The sequence below is a fragment of the Phalacrocorax aristotelis genome, chromosome 4 (assembly GCF_949628215.1).
Source record: "Phalacrocorax aristotelis chromosome 4, bGulAri2.1, whole genome shotgun sequence".
NCBI classification, from domain to species: Eukaryota; Metazoa; Chordata; class Aves; order Suliformes; family Phalacrocoracidae; genus Phalacrocorax; species Phalacrocorax aristotelis.
Window position 1 is genome coordinate 29,188,031 of NC_134279.1, and position 20,118 is coordinate 29,208,148.

The window sequence follows — 20,118 nt, forward strand, 5'->3', positions numbered from 1 at the left end:
GAGGTGTACGATGGCAGGGGGCAAAGCAAGCTGGCAAGACCCTGCTCAGCGCTTGTTACCCCAAGCATCCACCCACGCTGAAGAATTTCGTCGTGGGTGGGTGTGGCAATGCACAGCAGCACCTCAGCCGAGGTCCTTGCCCTGCAAGGAGAAAGCAAGGCTCAGCATTTGGAGGAATCTGTTCTCTCTGCAGGTTATTTCAACCCAATAGCTGCCAAGTCTGTGCATCCATACTCCCAGATGCCCCCGCTTCTGAGATCCCCAAGGATGGGGCTCGTGTGATATTTAGAGAGCAGCGTATCACCTTTCCTCAGAGCTGGGTCTGGCAAGGCAGAGGAGGTTGATCTAGCAGAGGAATTTCAGCCTCCAAGGCCTGTCTGCCCTGTGGCGGTATTTCTGTTTGGATGAACTGGCGTACAGAGGGGTAATATTAAGTGTTGGCATGTAAGTGTACAAGTTAAAATGTCGTAGGAAAATTAAAGTCAGAAGGGGCATCTGGAGATCATCTAGTTCAACCTCCATCCATAAGGCTGTTGCCCTCCATCTGTGCAGCTATCAAGGGCTCTTACATGAGTTTTTCAAAACGGTTTTTGTTAGTGCCGTAATTGCATTGTAATTATCTCATTATGTAGCCATAAAAAGTGACGGTCATGATAAAAATTGGGAGGAAGGAGAAGGCAAAACAACATCGCAGCTCTTAACTCTTAATCCCCAGCAATATTTGAGTTAAACCAGAATTTTGAATCCCTAATGTTACCCCAAAATATGTGCAGGTTTGCATCTTTTTTGTTAAATATTCAAAATATGTTAGTATTCAAAATTAGTTAAGTAGACAGAAAGCATACTACCTTAATGAATTAAATAGTGCTTGTTCACACTGGATTTGTAGACCTTGTTTTCCAAATAGTGAAGAAGATTTGGAAAAATGCTGTTTTTTTGTGAGAATAGTGAAAGCGTAATTACAGAACCTTGCACCACGAATATAATTATTTTTGGAAAGAACTGAGGGTCAAACACCCTTTTAAGACAGGAAATGTGAGGTAACGGATCACCAGTACTGTCCATAGCATTTGACACAAGATCAAGAAAATATTATTAAGGAAGTCTTGCAGAAACTTCTTTCTTTTGACTTAATCCTTCTCTGTTTGTACACACACATATTCACACATCCTATTCTAAGACTCATGTGTTTGCTGTGTAGTGCAAGCTTTGTTGCCAATATAGGAAATGTTTGGGGTTTTTTTATGATTTGTACTCCCTTGTCCATCATGAATCCTGTTAATGTGACTGGGATGCTGATATCTGAAGTAGCATGTTGCCTTTGTGTGTAGAGCAGCAGGGCTGTGTGGGATCAGGAGTGAATAATGTCACAAGGTTTAATGCAGATGTTAGTGCTGTGAGGAGCTGGAGCCCAGTGGCCAGAGCAGAAGAGGGCTCAGCATGTCATGGCACTGAAAGCAGATTGCAAAAAAAAAAAAGCCTCAGAAAAAAATAAGTTGGGCAACAACCAGATGTAATTCAGACGAGTCCAGCGCAGACCTTTGTGCCCCTCCAGTGGCTAATCCACTACAGAAGTTAATGAGAGCTGCCTGCTTGCCTGCTGCATGACTACCCAGAACTGCCACAGCAGGATTGAGCGTCCATCCACCTAGATCCCTAATACAGCCCACATTACATGCTTTGATAGCCCTGAGGCTAGCACATCAATTCTCTTCCCTTCTGCACAGCATTTTCATCCAATAGGAGAGATATTTTAAAAATATATAAAGATCGCACTCTAGCACAGAGCACAAAGTACTCCCTGGTGAACCAAAAGTGTGGGATAGAAATGTGCTGAGGAGGAGAGGGCTGCAGCCTTGCTCCCCCATATTCTCTCTTCCCTGCCTGACACCTCTATCCTAGTGAGTTTTTTGCTCCCTGAGAAAGCAGGTAGTTTGAGATGTAAATTAAAGTATGGATACCTAATAGCGCATCATAGCTCACCGCGTGGCAAGTAAAAATGTAGCCTTGGATTTGGGCAGCTAGCCATTTAAAAAAGCATTGTAGAAAGCTCTGTGGTGGTATCAGCAGGTAGCTCTGATTTATGTGTGACATAACCGGTTGTGGTTTCTTCCTGGAGGTGTATCTGCATCTAAAAATAAACGTGGCACAGTTTGTGTTTTTGGCAAGATGGCACAAATACTTTTTAAATTACTCTGTTCACTAGAAAACAATTGCGCTTCATCCTCTGATGAGTGCCGGCACCTGCTGCTTTCTGAAGTTTATTTGCAGCGTGAATCATCAGCGGGGCCTTGAAGTGCCATCGGTCCATGTTAGGCTCTGGAGACCTGGAATGCATGGAGACCTGGCCTTTTATGGACTCCACCTGGAAGCCCATCTTCCACTGCAGCATCTGAATATTTGTTTTGTTCCCTGCCCTACGACCCTCCCATGGGAAGGGTATATAACCTGCATATCCAAACAATGGAGTGCATGCTGCTGTCGTTGCGGTTTCTGTTCACTCAAGGGCAGTGAGTGTTTCATATGGCTCTACCCGTCTAGGTGCTGAGGACCTAGCTTTCCAGCCTGTCATTTCACAGTGCAGAAGCCAAGCACCAAGCAATCTTTGCCACCCTGTGGTCTGTAAAGGAAATGAATGAAACATGATCACGTCCATAATCTGAAAGAGCAGTGAAAGGATATTTCTGTACAAAGACATATAAGCTTTTGTCATCAAAAATGTGGTGAAAGCTGGTCCATCCTCTTACTTTCAGAGGACTTGTATGTGTACATTATTCATCAAACTGCCAGTGGCTTTGCAGCCATAATCTGGCCCTTAATTCTTTCTGCATGCATTTCACCATATTCAAAAATTATTTCCAACATAGAGCCATAAGGATCATAAATGTCTCTACCTCAGAGCTGCAGAAACTCAATACTTCTAAATGCCCTTGGATGTGAACAATGCTGTACAGTAGGCACTAAGTGTTGTTATAGTAGCATTTACACAGCTAGGCTGGCCTGTCAAACAGAGAGGGGCATGTTAAGAAATGTATTGGTGCCATGAGTTCCTCAGGAAAGGGAGCAGGTCATGATGTGGCATGGTTTCCCAGGCTGTAGGGAGAAAAGCTGCATAAACTCCACATGTTTGTGAGCCTGTCTGTGGCTGTTTGCATTGGCAGTAAATCAGGGTTTCCTATGAGTGAAGCGCACACATGCAAGGGAGCAGGGTGTTGAGATACTAAAGGCAACACCAGATAAGCTAGCTCTGGAGTCAGAAGCAATATAGCCACCACACCAAAGTGCTGTACTGGAGGCAACTGCCTCGGCTGAGATGCACGTGGCTACAGTCTGATACGGTCCTTGCCTCTGGGGTCTGTGCTGCTGTTCAGCAAAGTTGTGATGTGTAGGTATCTGTAAGGGTTGGGGGGGTCCCATCCTGCACTGCCTTGCACAGAGTGGGCACGTTCTGGGCGTCCCTGCCTACATCTCATTAGGCACGCTGTTCCCGTGTCCAAAGCTGGAGTCCCTCAAATAGCTCCTTGAGAGCTGTACAAGCACCCTGCACTCCTATACTGAGACAAGACAGCTGCAACTCATCTCTCTTCCCCTTTGCCACCTACGGCAGCAAGGCACGGCTGGCAAGGATTTAGCTCTCCTTAAAATTCCCAAATGTCTTCTGCCTTGAATGAACGTGACCCACCCAGACCTTGATTAGATGTCTACCACCCCCAATCCTCTTGTGCATGGCATTTTAATATGATTGACTTAAACCCTGAGGGCTTTGAACCTGGTCTTCCTGACATGGATTAGTGCTGCTAATATATGGGCACAACAGATGTCTCTTCTGTTCCACAGGTGCCAATCTGCCCCTTCGGTGCCCTTAAGCGCATCTCCCTTGTTGCCATTTAGCAAGGGGCTCTGCAAGGTCCCTGCAGACACTGGGCCCATGTCGGCCGACTGCTAAAACTCTGCAGTTAAGCAGAGGCTTGTTTAAAATGTGGTTACAGCGTGCAGTATTGCAAGAACTTGCCTGTAAAAGGCAAACACCTGAACAGAATGTAAGGTGTAAGTTACAGCTGGTAGACAAGGAGGTGTTGGAGAAATCTGCAACAACCTGAATTTCTCTGGGGGTTCCCATGAGGCTGTCAGACCAGTTTGAAAAAGTTCAAATAAAGCAATTTGCCATCCTTACCCAGCAAAAGGAGCCTGGCTTTTCCTCATTGTAGGCAAAAGTAGCCAAGCTTTTGGGCAGAGGTCCCTTCTAATCCCTCAGTGGGGAAATGGTGCCTTCTGTCTCTTTGCACCATATGAAAAGTTTTAAAGCAACCGAGCAAAGGACTTTAATTTAGGACCAGCACAGCAGAAGGGTAGTGACTGGTTAATGAAGGCTACTGAAACCTCACTGGGACCTTCTAGCTAGAAACATTTCATCTGCCCCTCCTCTGTGTGTCTGCACAAGCAGAACAGACAAAGGACCTAAGCACAGCCTGGCCACGTTTAGGTGAGAGAACAAGACCAGCCACGCTCACGTCTTCATCAAAATCCAGAACCAGGGGTAATTGTGCTAATTGCCCCACTCCCGGGGGTGCACAGGCAACTCCCCTGCTCCTGTGCCTGCTGGTGTTCGTATTGGAACAGGTCCTGCTACTGTTTATAGATGCAGACAGGTTTTTCTAGGTGAAATTCTTGATCGTGGAAATGTGGAGGAAGCTTCAGAATCTGAGAAAATTGTATTTTGCCTGAGCACAACATATGCTAGTACGGTCTGCTGATCAAACCAGCAGAAAAGGCTTATTTTCTTCAAGTGGTTTAAACAAAACTGTGTTTCTTTTTTCTTATAGGATTAATTGAAAATTACAAAGGGACAAACTGGGTCAGATAGATTAAAGCCAAATTTAAAATGAAATATCCTCAGAGCTGCCTGTTTGGTGACTGCAGTCTAGCCAGATGTGTGCCAGGTTTACTCCTATCACTTCACTTTCTCTCCTTGTGGCCTCCATTTCAGCCCCTCAAAGCTTTTGCTGGAGCTCTTCTGTGAGGTTTGGACTCTGGTTTTACAGCACCCAGACCAGCTGGGACCCTGTCCTGAGCAAAGTCTTTGGCAGGGACCATAGTGTGGGCAAGGAGAACTACAGCAGGGCACCTACTCTGCTTAAAACAGCCAAGATGCTTAATTTCAGAGATCTGCTAACCTGCTGATCGCTCACCTGATGTGCAGTGGTACTAAATCAGTTGGATGCACTGCCATTCAGGTTAATAACCTGTAATAGGTGTGGACAAAAAGAAACAGAAGTCCTATGTGGTGTTTTGCAAAATGCCAAGTCTGCATGTTGGCCATCACAACACTCAGGAGCTATTCGGAGCCAGGATTTTAGCTGGGTGCCTTTAGTTTGGCAGTAAAACTCTTCTCAAATTCTACTCCTTGCCTGGGTGCTAGGATGTGTTTCACATTAAATCTTGAAAATCTGAAATCGGGTCTCTTGTTCTAGGCTGCCTTCAAGTGCAGGAGGTGAATTTTACTAGAGTGCTGATAAAGTTAGCTACTTCTGGCTCAGGGCTCTGTGAATGTCTAATGAAGGTCAGAATATTCTCTCTGGTGGTTATCCATGCTGTTCGTTGGATGTAATGAGAGATCAGTGAAAGCACTGGCTCTGTTCTGCTCCACATGCTACATGAAAGCAGGGAAGGTATTGTACCAGGTATTTCCTCCCATCTGGCAGCTCTGAGAGCAGGCTCTCTATGGAGAGCTCACTTTCCATATAGAAAGGTCACATGAACTTCACACTTACTAGCTTTTATTAGCCAATTTTTTTACATCCTTCCTGGTGGCTCTAAGGCATGGCTAGCTTGAGCTCTTCATCCTTCATTAGCGGTGATAATGATGTTCATTTTCACCCTTTGCTCCCAGTCGCTACAAAAAAGCCTTGACCCTGCAGATGCCTGATGACTGCTCAGCCTGCGCTACTTACACTTTCATGCAAACATAGTGCAGACACTTATCCTATGGATTAAAGCACTCTGAAATAATTTACTGCTTAGGCAGTTCACCCTGGAAATTAGGCACTAAACAGGGCTGCATAGAATAAACCCAACTTCAAAAATAAACCCAACAATTACGCTTGTTTACAGACTTAGCTGAAATTTACCTTGGGATTATTTTGCAGTCAAGACTCTCACCAAAACATTCCTTATTTTGAAAGGGATACTTTGTATCTATACTTTGAATTTACTGTGCATTTTAGCAAAACCCCACAGCTGCACAACACGGCACAACAGGGGTAGAATGGGTGTTATGTTTTAGTATCTAGGTTATTTTTCAGTATCAGCTTTTATTTAAAAATTACCTGTGATTTATTAGTAGAATTTGAGAGTCACCAATGGAGGCTCCAAACCAGTACATCTACCTACACTGTTTTCAAAAATCTGATTAATTTTGAATTTTAAGTGTTTGGGATTGGCAATACAATTAATTTTTAATCTAGTGCCAAGAATTTAGTATGTACCTTGTCTGAGGTGTTGCTATGAATTATTGACAGCATGACCTTTGGCTTGCTTTTAACACAGTTTCATGTTTTAAATTGGTACTGATCAAAGTCAGAAGCTGCCCACAACAGTTGGCCTAGAACAGCAGTTAGCCTTAGGACCTCTCGGACACCTCAGCAATTCAGGGCTTTTATTTCTGAGCTTCTGCACTATTGTTTTTTCTAATGCTCCAGCTTCTCTAGTGGAAATTTTTGCAAGTATACATTGAAGTACATGGCTGTTCTGAAAACATCTGTTAATCTTTATACATTGCCTCTATAAATAGTGCAGCTACTGCATCCTCATCTTAACACTTATGTCAGCATTAATGTGACAAAAAATAAAGTGTCTGTGGAAGATACCAGGTTCTTAAGGCAAAAAAGAATTTGGATGACTGACTTCACCTTACTATCTTCTATTGAGACACATGTTAGTCCTGTCCAGTTGATAAGGGATGATGGGGATTATTGCTATGGTATACTGCACTTAAAATTAGGCTGAGGAGAGCTGTTAAAATGCTTGATCAATACAAATCCAGCCTGGCACGTTGCCATGCTCTTTTGTTTAGAAACTTGAAATCCTCTTTTGCTTTTCGGAGGTCAGATAATGTCCAGCTGGGAGGAAATCTCCGTCTCGTGCCTGGTGAAAATGCTGGAGCAGCGCTGCAGGTTGTTTAGAATGTGGAGTGAGCCTTTGATTCTGCTTTCATGCTAGTGTAAATCTGGAGATATGCTGTAAAGCCAACAGGCCAGGCACTCCTCTGGTCAAAATGGGAGAAGGTTCATTCACCTTGAACTGATGTCAGGGGCACCCGATAAATGGGAAGTCCCCAGATGTGAGCCCAGTTCCTCGTTTTGTTTCTCTAGTTTTGCAAATTAAAAAATCAGACAAACTTTTTGCTAAGAGGACATTGCTTCTCTCTCTCTGTTTTACTTCTGAGTACTCAACCAATTGTATATTACTTTAAATGTTAATTTTTATTAACAAGCCAGGTCTTTTTTTCTGCCTCGCTGACTAGCCGTCACAGCCGTGAAGTACTGCCAACCACTTTGCATCAAAGAAGATCAGATAATCCATATTCTGGTAGGTCAGCTGATTGGTCAGGAAATTATAGCCTTATTCTCTCAGGGGTTATTGATATTCATATCCAGGGAAATACTCTGCACAGAAACAGCAGCAAGGTTGTACAATTGCAGAAAACTTTGTGAAGCATTATCTGGAATATTAATAGCTCTGCTGACTTTTCTTGTTGCTAATGGTGGGGGAGTTTCCCCCTAAAACAAAGCCATGGTATTCAACTTAAGTCATATACTGTACAAAAGAAAAAGCTATTTCTTGAATGTTCAGTGTTTTCCTTTTTGAGATGGTCTATTAACACAGGTGCATTTTTAATATGTTCTTACTAAGTATTTGTTCACTATTTCTAGTTCTTAAGTTTATAAACATGATATCTGAAAATAAAACCTGTGCAGAATGTAGTAGAGGGCAAACATGTCTTCGTCTCTTCCAACAGCGTCCTGTGACAGTATTGAATTTTCAGCTACCCAATCATTTCCTGAGTAACAAAGCTTGGGAACCAAACTAATTTGTTAAAAAGGAGAATGTAATGAACTTCCTCCATACTCCTACCCAGAGACCTCTCTGTGAAAGCCCGGTGTGACTTTTCTTCAGAGGGCATTAATGCATGTGGGGGTGAGAAAGCTTTTGTACGTGTATCTATGTCTTGCCTGTTTGGCTTTTGTGCCAACTTCAAAGCCATCTGCTCTGGGGTAGAAAAGCTTGCCTAACAGACGAAGGCAGCTGCCATGAAAGTTTTTGCATGCTGATCTCTCAGCTACTTCTCCTGTAACCTTGGATGACCATCTTTTCTAGGTAAAGAGAGAGAACATGAACCTCTGGGTTAGGATCTGATAAATCGTGCCTTACTCCTAAACATACGTGATTAGTTATATCATTCCTGGTAAGCAACAGACTAAATCGCGTAACTTGAGAGCCTGGCCATGTACGTTAGAGATCAGCATTGGTCTGCTCAGCTCAATCTATGGGCTATACTCTCTCTGTCGCTGCACAGCTCTTCTCAGGCTGCCATCATATCCTTGTAACTGCTTTTTGCTGTATCTGATCACTAAAAACAACTGTGCAGCCCAAACAGGATACGCGTTAACTAGGGCTTTATTGTCAAGTGGTGCTTGACTTTAGCCCAGATCACTTTAAGTGCCCACTGTCTTCAGCATATTCACAGGAGGAGGTATGGAGGTTTCAGCTGAGAGCAGTGATTTGTCCAAAAAGATCAGCATGTGCTTCATCAGCCAGCAATAGAAAATATCATTACTCTGTGTCCTCTGCCTGCTTTATATTCATTTCATATGACTTACTGTATGGAAAGTCAGCTGGCTTGGACTCCTGGTGTACCAGAATAAGACCTTCGTGGACTCACCTTTTTCCAGCATGGAGATGAACATGCACTAATTGAACGCATTTGAACCAGGGCTCAGGAGTTCATTCAAGCTAAATATATCACTGCAGTGCTGTTCGAGGCGTCAGGCACTAAGCTTATATATGACTAGTTTTTTTTCATACAAACTCACTTGAATGGTTTGCCATCATTCACAAAACCAGCGCAAAGCACAAAGTGTTTTTCATTTGCTTTCCCTTTAACTACGTAGGTTCAGCGAGACCACTGATCCCAGTTCAGGTGGAGCTACCCATCTGGCAGATCTTTTTACTGAAACCCAGCAGTGGGTTTTTAGTACATCATGTACCTCTCTGAGTCCTTCAAAAAGACTCAGGGCAGCAGTCCTTCTGGAGACCCCATTTGCTCTTCCTTGTAAATGGGAAGGCAGCTATGTTATGGCCAGATGGGGAATTTTGTGCTACGTGCCTTTATGCACGAAACCAATTTGTCTGAAGTAAGAAGCTAATTGTTGTAGGCTAAAGACAGAGCAACTGGGACTTTAGGTGGGTTGAATTCCCCCTTTTCTGGCTATACAAGGAGCCTGTGCTCGCAGTCTGAGCAGCTCGACCAAGCTTCTGGCATGAAGTTGGGTGAATTGCAGATCAGTGAACCTCAACATTTGGCCAGAGAGGCATTAAAGTGAAAGAGACTCCCTGGAGTCTTTTCAGCCTTAAAAATTAGGCTGGGAGATTTCTAAGGGCATGACGCCTGGGTTTTTTGTATCAGATTATTTTGGATTTAGGGGGTTGGAGACATTGCTGTTCTTTTTGGATTTGTTTTCTGTTCTTTAAGGTTTGGGGAGGAGACTTATTCTAGAAGCATTTTCTCCCACCTGTGCCTAGTCCTGGTGGGGTCAGGAAACAGGAGTTAAAATATGTAAAGTAACTGTAAATGGATAAACTCAGATAAAGTTTCAGTTTTCCCACCTTCTAAAGCATAGAGCAGCAGGTGAGAAACAGCTTTTGTGTAAAAAAATCTAGGCTTTTGGGTTTTGTGTTCTTTTAATTTATTTATTTATTTTTAATCTCCTTCACATTGCAAATGCTGAAACAAACAAAATCCCTCTGACGAGGAGCCTGTTCTCAGGTTTGGCCCTTGAGGGTCTTTGTTGTTGCAGAGGGGCTGTGACGTGGTGATGAGCTAAAAAATGCTCACACAAGGATATCTAAAGGTGAGATATCCCAGCCCAACTTAACCCCTCTGCTTTTGCAGGTGAACTAATGCCCTGCATCCCAGCCAGCCAATCTGATGCTAGCTCAGGTATCTCTGTGCTACATGCTACCCTGCAGCCGCAAGCTAATATAGTTGTTACTTTTGTCACTGCGTAGCAATCTTTTGTGTCATCTAGCCTTGTACTAATAGGATAGGAAAGAAAACAATTACTAGAGTGTGGCCAAATAAAATTCCCAGCTAGTCACTTACTTACTGAACATTTCAGACCTATTTGTTAAATTGGGTTACATTCAGCAAACAGTTTAACTTGGAAAAAAGGAGCAGAAAGAGTTGTTAGTGTTTAATTTTTGGAAAGAGAAGAGGTTTTTTGTTTTGTTTCCTCAATCTTGATTCACAGGAAGACTTGGAAACCATTCATGGACAGGAGAGGGAAGTCTTTCCCTCTGATTTCCCTCAACCTAGAGACTTACCCAAATGATCCATGCTCAGCTGCACGGTTCCCCGGCCACGGGGTGCCGGTGTGGGCAGAGGGATAGGAAGCTGCCTGGCAACTGCAAGAGCCTCTGAGCAGAAGAGGCTTGTTTGGAGGAATAGTGTTGCCCTGTGGGGTCAGTTTGGCCCAGGACTCTGGAACTGAGGGAAGGGAAACACCCTGCGGCGTCCAGCTGGGCTGTTCAGTCAGTCACCCCAGCAGCTTTGCACGCCAGCCCTCTTTGCTGAAGAGCTACATGCAAATGTGCTCCGGTTAGAAAGCGGACAAATACATCAGCATTTTGGCAGAGACATCTCCACAGCAGCTGGTATTTGCCCCAAATTCACCCTGTCTCATCACAGGGATGAGCAATTTATTAATTGAGAACCTCCATGAAGGCAACACTGGAGGACGAGTTTGGTGTGCGCTGCAGAGGGGAGGATCCACAGGAGGATGTCGGGGGTAGATGTGGTCAGTGTCTGCCTGACCCAGGGATCTGAATCACAGGGATTTCAGAGAGCTCATCGCTTCCCAGGAAGCGCTCAACACCTCGCAGGATCAGGCCTGTGTGCTTGGTGCAGGGAGCCCTACTAAACCCCACGCTCCCGGGTGCTGAAACACCACCTGTGTTTTCAAAATATCGCAGTAAAGGGAAATAGTTAGACCTAGTCAGAGAACCTCGGACTGCTTGGAGAAAAGAGCACAGACAATTTCTATGTTTAAAATACTCCTATTTTTCCTAAATCACTGATGATTAAAGGAACTGTGGGGACTGCAGAACTACATAAGGAAAAAGCTAGCAGAGCTATAGATAGATATTGTATGTTTTACACAACTATAGATAGATACTATGCTATAGCATGTCTATAGCTATGTTTTACATTGCTGCCGATAGATACTGTATATTTTGGGGCCGAAGCTTGAAATTGCAGTTTAATGAAAATTGCGTTATGCTTCAGCATGACATGAACTGCCCAGCTGATGAAGGACGTGTCCACGGGCTTGCAGTCTTCTAGAGGGTGAATTAACTCATTGCACAGGGATTAGACTGGGTGTTGACACTGCTTTTTGAAGAAACTGAGTTGAGAGAGAGATTTTTACATTGCAAATGAAGAAGTACTCGTGCTCTGGTTAGATACACAAATGCCTATTCTTAGGGTGCACAGCTAAGGCTGTGCAGGCTATGCTTGTATGCAGCTCTGTCAGGAGTGTATGTTTGACTATAAGCTCTTCTGGACAGGTCGTCCTTCTATATTACAACAGAGAAATGCAGTTTCTCTAAGTTAAAACTGTGTTAAAGTTTGTGTAACAGCTCTTACTATTTCTGTTCTGAGGCTAGCTATTAAGAACTGATGTTTGATATCTATATTTTGCTAAGTAGAGACATTAAAATTTTCTACACTTTCAATTATATATACTGCAGAAAAATACGTAAAACTTTCAGAAGATAAGATCACAGAGTAATACCTCACTTACATAAATAACCTTTTCTTACCTCAGTTGTTTAGCTGAATGGGGGGAGCTACTTACACAAGTAAGGATTTCTCATCTCAGCAAGATTGGCAGGATCAAGAAAAAAAATTCAAAATAAAAAAAAATAGTCCAATTTTAATAAATCCCTTGCTCTAGTATTACTCGGCTTCAGCCAAGCTATCATTTTCCAGCCTCATAAAACTGTCATGTCATTAGCATTTTGGGATGGTCTCCTTATAAACCTGACCTTTACAATGGATTTTACACCTGGGTTTAAAAATCTCATTCTTACTTTTCCCCCCAGTTCACCTCATGCACTAACTGAAGGGGTTTGTCGGAGGGGAGCTGGATGGATTTATAACTCCTCATTATGCAGCCAGCTTCCCACCTGCAATTCTTTAATTTGTAAGCTACACGAGCCAGTGGAGAAACACATACAAAAGTACGCATGTGACCTTAATTCCGGGCAGGCGGATCGCATGCGGTGCATAATGATGTTTATTGAGCTCCCCTATATATAGAAACTCGAGCCCGAGAGAGGCTTCACTCCGAGGGCTGCTTGATCCTCCTTTTCATCGCCAGGTGGTGGGAGGCACTTTAGCTGGCTTTTACTGTAAGCCCAGTGAGAAATACCCTCAAGACGTTTGCTGCACGAACTTCAGCTGGGTGACCAAACATAGGCTCTGTGGCCGGGAGGTGTGCATAACGAACAGGGATCGCTTTTCACGTGGCCCTCCAAACATTATTTATTGAACACTGCGAGCAAATTAATCCCAATCCAATGCTGGCTTCTCTCCAAAGCATGGCAATTTCATGTTACAGTTTCATGATACCAGACTTGCAATTTACTGCTTGAGCATGCATTTGCCTGTAGGAGCTCTTTAACATCAACAAATTGTTGCCAGAATTCAAAAACCCTCTGTGAAGTAGTTGATTGCAGAAAGGGATGGTATTATCTAATATAAAATCCAGCCCGGCTGTTTAAATTTCTAATTGTAAAGTAAGTGAAAAACAATGGTACAACTTTATGTTTTCATGTGATGGCCTCTGGCCAGTTAAAAACAGATTTTTTAAAAGAATAGATTAAAATAATAAAAATATATTTACTAAAACTTATTAATAAAAATAATAAAACAATAAACTATGAGAAATTTAATAAAAATATTACATATCAATCATAAAATAAGTTTTAAAATATAATACAACACCAAGAAAAATATAATAAAATATGATGCAGGTATATTCACATTGCTTCACATTCCCTGTTTTCCCATGTCCAAACACCCTGAACTATGAAGAAGGTTTTGATCCTGAACCTTTCAGCTCAAGTCTACCTCTATAAATAATCGCTTTCATGTAATTTTAATGAATGGTCATAAATCAGCTCTCTTGTCCCACCACCAGCTTGTCAGATAACACCTCAAGGAAAGGTCACCGTTTGGGTTTTTGTGGCAATCATCTCCACAGTTCCAATAACCAGATACTTCTACAGTTCTCAGGTTACCTGATAATACTGTACAAAGAATAGGGTCGCTGCGCAAAGCTGATTTCCAAAGGCAGGCCCTTGATGGGAGACTTGAATGGACCCAGCGACCTGGGAGAGGTGGTCCTGTGGAAGAGGGACCTTGAGAGACCTCAGGGAAGGAGCAGCAAAGTTGAGATCGGTCAGTGTAACTTCAGTTTGTGGAGAAATACTGGCATAAACGTTCAATCTGTAGGCCCTTAAAAGATAACTAACAGATGAATAACAGCCAACGTGAGTTTGATAGGGTTTGTTCTTGATGAGTCCCTCTAACTTCCTTCTCAAACAGGGCAATGGACTTTGCAGACAGAGCAGAAGTGGCATTTGGCTTTGGTGTTGCATGATAGCCAGCTAGGGAAGCACTCTGCAGGTGAAATTATGAGGTGAGAAATAACTGCTTAGATTGTGCTTGAAGGTTGGTTACAAATACTGCATCATTTGTATTAGTAGTGAACTTACGGGGGTCAAACCGGTTGTGTTTCATTAGTAACCAGAGGATGAATGGAAAACGTGCTCACAGTAGGGTCTGAGCTGAAGGACACAGTCATGCCAACATGAAAACGGCAGATGTTACTCGGGGTGCATGAGCAGGACACAAAGTCATCCCTCCCCTCTTGTCACTAGGGGTGAGGCTCCACCTTGCACCTTATGGCCACTTCTTTGCACTGCACATACAGATGTGCTGAAGAAAGTCTGAAAAGCAGGGTCAGGAGATCCAGCAGGTATGTCCCTTGGGGAAAGGTTAAGTGAATTAGGGCTCTTAGGCCTAGAGAGAAGATGTAGAGTGAAGGAAACACACTGGTTGTCACCCTTAGATATGGAAAAAGCTGCAGCAGAGAAAGCGGGAATCCTCTGTCTCTTCTATCCGTGGCAGAAATACCGGCTTTACAGCAAGGAGTCAGATAGACCTGAGGACCATCTTTCTGATGGTATATGGATAATCAGGTACCAGGGGAGATGGCCTGGGGAAGCTGTGAAGTCTCTGCAAGCAGAAATTTGTCAGGACAGGCTGGGCAGGCACCTGTCAGGATGCTCATGAAGGCAATAAAGAGTTTATAAATAGTCTTATTCAACACGTTCCTGCAGTTTGCGTGTGCTGTTGCTGTCTACGTGTAATAGCCACCAGAATATTCTCTTGTATCAGTGACATTGTAGACACTGTTTAACCTGACATATGCAAAATTCAGCAAGTATTGGATTTATTTCATCTGAGTAGCAGACTCCCCATATAAATACATGAACTCATATTTAGACTGTATTTGCAGCATGACTGAAAAGTACCGAAGAAATCTAAGCTCGTTCTGGGATTACATTCCCGCCTGTTTGCTTTGGCATGAGATTTTGGGGTCTGGAAGAGAAGGATGGGTAGCAAGGGGGAGGATCTGTTTTAAAAATATATGCATCTTCTGCAGACCTTGTAAGGCATCCAGTAGGAGCTGCTTATAGTGAGGGCCAGAGAGAGCCGCAGGGGGAGTTTTTGTTGTTTAACAAGCACTTCAGCCACTGATTCTCGCAGGGGCTCAGTTAAATGGGAGCGCACTGTGAAGCGTAATGCAATGGCCAGAACACTACCCTGTCTCATCCTGGAGGGAAAAGTGGCCTGCTGTTCGAAGGGCCACACCAAGGCCTTTGAATCCTGCAAACCCAAGCACCCAGGTTAGGGTATTGAAATCCACCTAGCTCCAGAGTTTCTTTCCTTTGAAAGGTCTGACTTTCACTAAAAGGGGGAGGTCTGCCAGGAAGAAGCCCACATACGGTTTACATTTACAGGCTGAGTATTTAGAAAAGCCCCTCAATCTCTTCAACAGGCTCAGGATGGAAAAGGAAAGATCCCCTCTGCTGGCATAGCCTTCTCTGTTGGAGAAGGGACTGACCCATTCAGGTGTTGGTTTTTACTTAGGCCTCGGTACTTTGTCAGCCAGGCCCTTGCTAAATCCCCGAAGAGACACCATTTTAGTGCAAGCTACAAAAATCTCATTTTATTTCTACTTGGGTTTGCTAGAAAGTTTCCATACCGAAGCGCATGTGTGGGTGTTGTACTTCCTTTCAATATATCTGGTAGCACTTGGAGATTTATAATGTGTGCTGGGCTTCACTGTTTATTGCTAAACCATAAGTCCCCTTCTCCTTTCCCAAAGTGGGTTTTGCTCCCTCCTTCTCGAGTACTACTCCTGAGGGCAAATCAGGGTGCTGTTTTCAATTTTCCTTTCTCCTTAACACACACATCTAAACTCTAGCCAAGTATTTATTTGCTTTGATTTCAAAGACGATGTCTACCTCAAAGCTCACTTTGACAACATGCAACATTATAAAAAGAATACTGAGAGAAAAATTGAATCCAGAAGCATTCAAATTGTATTCAAGAGACTAATCAGCCAAAATTAAAGCTTCTTCCTATGACTGTATGATTCTTCATCTCTCTCTGAACCTATAGTGAAACAAAATCTTTTGCTGTGTGTACAGAATGCAGCAGAATCCTCCTGCTGTTCCCTTATTTTCTGCAAAAGCCATCGTTTCTTTCCATGAGAGAAGCTTAACCTCTGCTGCAGGCTGATTTAGTTACTGGAACTGCAACTGTCTTCTCTGTGCAAATAATATTTTGATTTTCCTTCTGTATCGGCCTGTTCTATTAACAACTTTGTGATTTTTATGCCTACGTCAGTTTTTTAAAACTATGACTCAACACTGTAAGAACTAAAATGTGTAACACGGTGCTAATGTTTCTCAATGTTAATTAGCAATATTTTCCCTTTCCCTAGTCAGAGAAAGCTCAGCTGAATCCTTCCCCTCCTGCTATACCTCCACCAGTTGTTCACTTTTCTGTCCATGTATCAGTTAAAGGAAAAAACGCCTATGCTGCCTTCTGCATGGTCTCCTATGCAGAGTATAGTTACAGTCTCCCTAACCTCGTCCTTAATGTCTTTATTCTGCTTTTAAGTGCCTCTTCTCAAAACCCTTTTAAATCCCACTTCCACGCCACTTCCATGAGTGATGTGTTTTAAGGTGCACAGATAATTCAGCCCATCTGAATTTTTCCCATCACCTTTACCTGCCTGATCTAACCTTGTATTAGCAAAGGGCAGAAGGTGGCTAAAGAAGTGTGTGGTGTTATTTTGAACATTAAGAGTTTAGAAGTAGAGTACCTATTACATCGCAATAGGCATTAAACGTACAAATTTTGTGTGGCTGTCAGGACAGTTCCACTAACACTTTGCGACAGATTTGGATGCAGAAATCTTAGACATTGGTAGCTTTTGGAAGTAAGAGTTTTAAAGGAGGAAAACACAAAAGTAATCGTTGTTGAACACCTCTGTTGAGTAATGGTAGGATCATGACATGCATTAGTTACTGATATCCAACTTTATTAAGTAAAATCACATTGATCTGATTATTAATCAGCAGAGATGTCTTGCCAACATAGAGCAAGAAATTGCTATTTGCAAGAAGGCATGATGGAGCCACAGTTTTCCTACGTACTTTTGACTGGGAGCAAACAGGTCTATCGCTTTACTTTTGCTTGCTGTAGGGTACGTCTGGCAACAGTAATAGATATAGGAAAACTTGGGAAAAACCCAAACATCCACACCTTTGCAAAGCTGTTGAAGAACTTTGATCCTTTGTAAAGCAGCCCCACAGGGGAGCAGTCCTGGGGAGTCAGTCCCTGGGTTTAAGCCATGTGTCCAAGCTTTGGATACGATGCATGGGAGTTATTAGGCACCTCCGAAACAGGCTCTACAAAAGCCAACACTAAGGTAGCTAAGAGGAAAGGCTGAGGAGAAGGAATTAAGCCTAAACCCCTGTGGAATTTTACACTTTGCTCAGGGCCAGACTCACAGCAAAACATCTCTGAGGGGCTGGCACTGCATCAGAACAGAAATTTCTGATACAATAGGAGGAGGAAATCCTTCTCGGTTCCCTCCCCCCCACCCCCAAGACACGTACAGTGATTAGAACACTTAAGCTAGATGTTACGGCTTCACTTTTTTCAAAGGGCATTAGGATTTGGGTGGCTCTGTACACCATAGCAGCCTCTTAGTGCCATGGGAAATACACTGATCTGACTGCCTAAGGCATGCAGGCCTCTGGGGCTAGCCATAACTGAAAGTGAGGAAGAACAGGTGTGGATTTTATGTAAGTATTTTTGTCATCAGGGGCATAAGTTCCCTGGGGTGGAGATATAGATATGTTATAAACATACATGTACATTATGGTCTCAGCCTCAGTTGCGAGAGCCATCGCCTGGTTTCCTAAGATTGAGTAGATTCAGTTCAAGATACCACTGAAGGAAAATAGCAGAAAAGGCATCTCTGGACCATAGCTGGAAACTAGATTGTGGAAATAGATAAATAAAGAGTCATGTTTCGATGCCCATTTCAGTGGGGATCTTGTCTGGGGATCTTGGCAGGAGTATATGAACAACTGTTACAACTTAAAAAAACCAACACCACTTTTAATTGTGCAGGTTTCGGGAGCAAAGTTCTGATTTATTCTGTATTCTTAACCAGGAAAACGAAATACTACAGAGGAGAGTAAGATATGTGAGACTGACACCCAAGACCCTGGATTTGCGGGGATCAGAGGGTGGGGGCACTGAGATAGTGGAGTGAAGACCTTGTCTGAGAGGAGGCATCTGGTAGAAGAGAGGCAGAGCAGGAGGCAGGGATACTACGGCTGCCAGCGCTCTACCCAAGTACAATGAATGATCAAGGTTTAAAACCTAATATCCCTCTGCATCCCAAGCGTTTGGAAAGGACGGTATCTGAGATCTAGTCTTGTCCCACTGCCAGCTTAAATGAAGATCTCTCTTTAATAAAGTGCTAAACATATTGTCTTTCTCCAGTAATGTCATGATTTTGTTATGGATGCTTGAGACAGTGGGGCAAGTCTAAAATGGGAGGGGGAGAACACAAAACCTCGTGAAGCTGTGTTTAGGGAATGCTGATGCCACGTATCACAGCTCTGCGGAGGACTGCACCATCACGTGTACAAGAGGAGTTGAAGCATACCTGAACCTGGGCTAAGGAAAGATTAAGGCTGGGTAGACCTAGCACTCCTGCGAGCTGGTGCCCAGCCTCTCATTAAAAACACGCTGGAGGTAGGACAGCCTCAGCAGGGATGGAAACCAGTTATCCCTGCTGCATGGGGAGAGCCTCACTGTGTGTGACCTGACTTGCTCCAGACTCTCCAGGTTTTAGAGGATGTGTCTTTCTGTTAAAATATCACCTCATACTTTAGAAACAGTTTTCACGCTGTCACTCTGCAGCCAAAGAAACTACCGCATATCTATATAGGGTACTAAGGTGAGCTGCCTCACTTGTTCTCCCCCAGGGAGAAAAGAAACTCTTAGCTGAAATGGGGTATGAAGCCTGCCATTGCTGCAGGGAGCCTGACAAGGCACTGCTTGGGCTCAGTAAGGGAGGGAGGCCACTTTTCCCAGAGGCAGTGGGATCACTGCGACCTCCTGGGGCAGGTGGCAGCAGAGCTATGGGGTGGGCTGATGAGCTGGGGCCACCTCGGAGCTGGGAGCACTGGGAGACCCTTGTTTTAACATGGATGGTGCTGGAGAGAGGTCTGGGACAGCCTCTGCTTCTCTTGGTCCCTGCATCCCTGTGGCATCCCTGGGAGAGCCACACACCACGCCCCCCATGCCAGCGCACACAGCTGTAGGGAGTGGCACAGGATCCAGCTACCTGCTTCCGGGTTTTCCACAACGCTCCCCTACAGAACATCCAATGTTACCACGCCAGCTTGCTTGTCTAAGTGCACAGGGGATTATTTGGGTTTTTAAGCTGTAAATTTAGGCTGTTTTCTGCATTATACACCTAAGGGCTGCTCCTGAACGTTGCTTGCTTTCCTCCATTTCTCCTCCTCAGTGTTCAACAGCTCACCTTTTCCTTCCATGGCCCTAGAGCAATTTTTGGTGTGTCATCTCTGGGACCACTCAGTAAAGTCCTCGGCCAGGCATGCCACAGAAATGCCTCTTAATAGGTCTTAGGTGCTGGTTATGTCTAAAACGGCGTTTCATGGAAAAAGGTAGCTCGGGACCCCTGGCCGGCAGCCCGCTGGGCCGCAGCAAAGCTGCAGGGCCAGGCCAGCATCCATGGGGTGCCCCTCTGCAAGGCACCACCTGCAAGCGGGGACACGGGGTTCGGGGCATAGTTTAAGGAAGTAAAAAGCTGTTTAGCCACTGCCGCTTGCGGGACGAGGGTGCATTCGGTGTAGGCAAGGCTGCGCGCCCAGCCGGAGCCCTGGGAGCTGCCTCTTTCTCCCGGTGCCGCCGGCCGAGGAGCCGGGCAGCATCATCATCCCTGCAGGCGGGGTGGCTCTCCCCTTCCAGGGGGCGTCCGGGCGCCTTTATTCCGGCAAAGGCAGACGTTTAAAATAGGGTTTTGTTCAACCGGCGTTAAGTGACGCCGGCTCTATCAATAGTCCGTGCCTGGGACCGGCCAAGCGACGCCCATCTCGGAAAAACCCCGGAACGATCCGAGCCCGTGCCGGGATCCCCCGCAGGGCGACCAG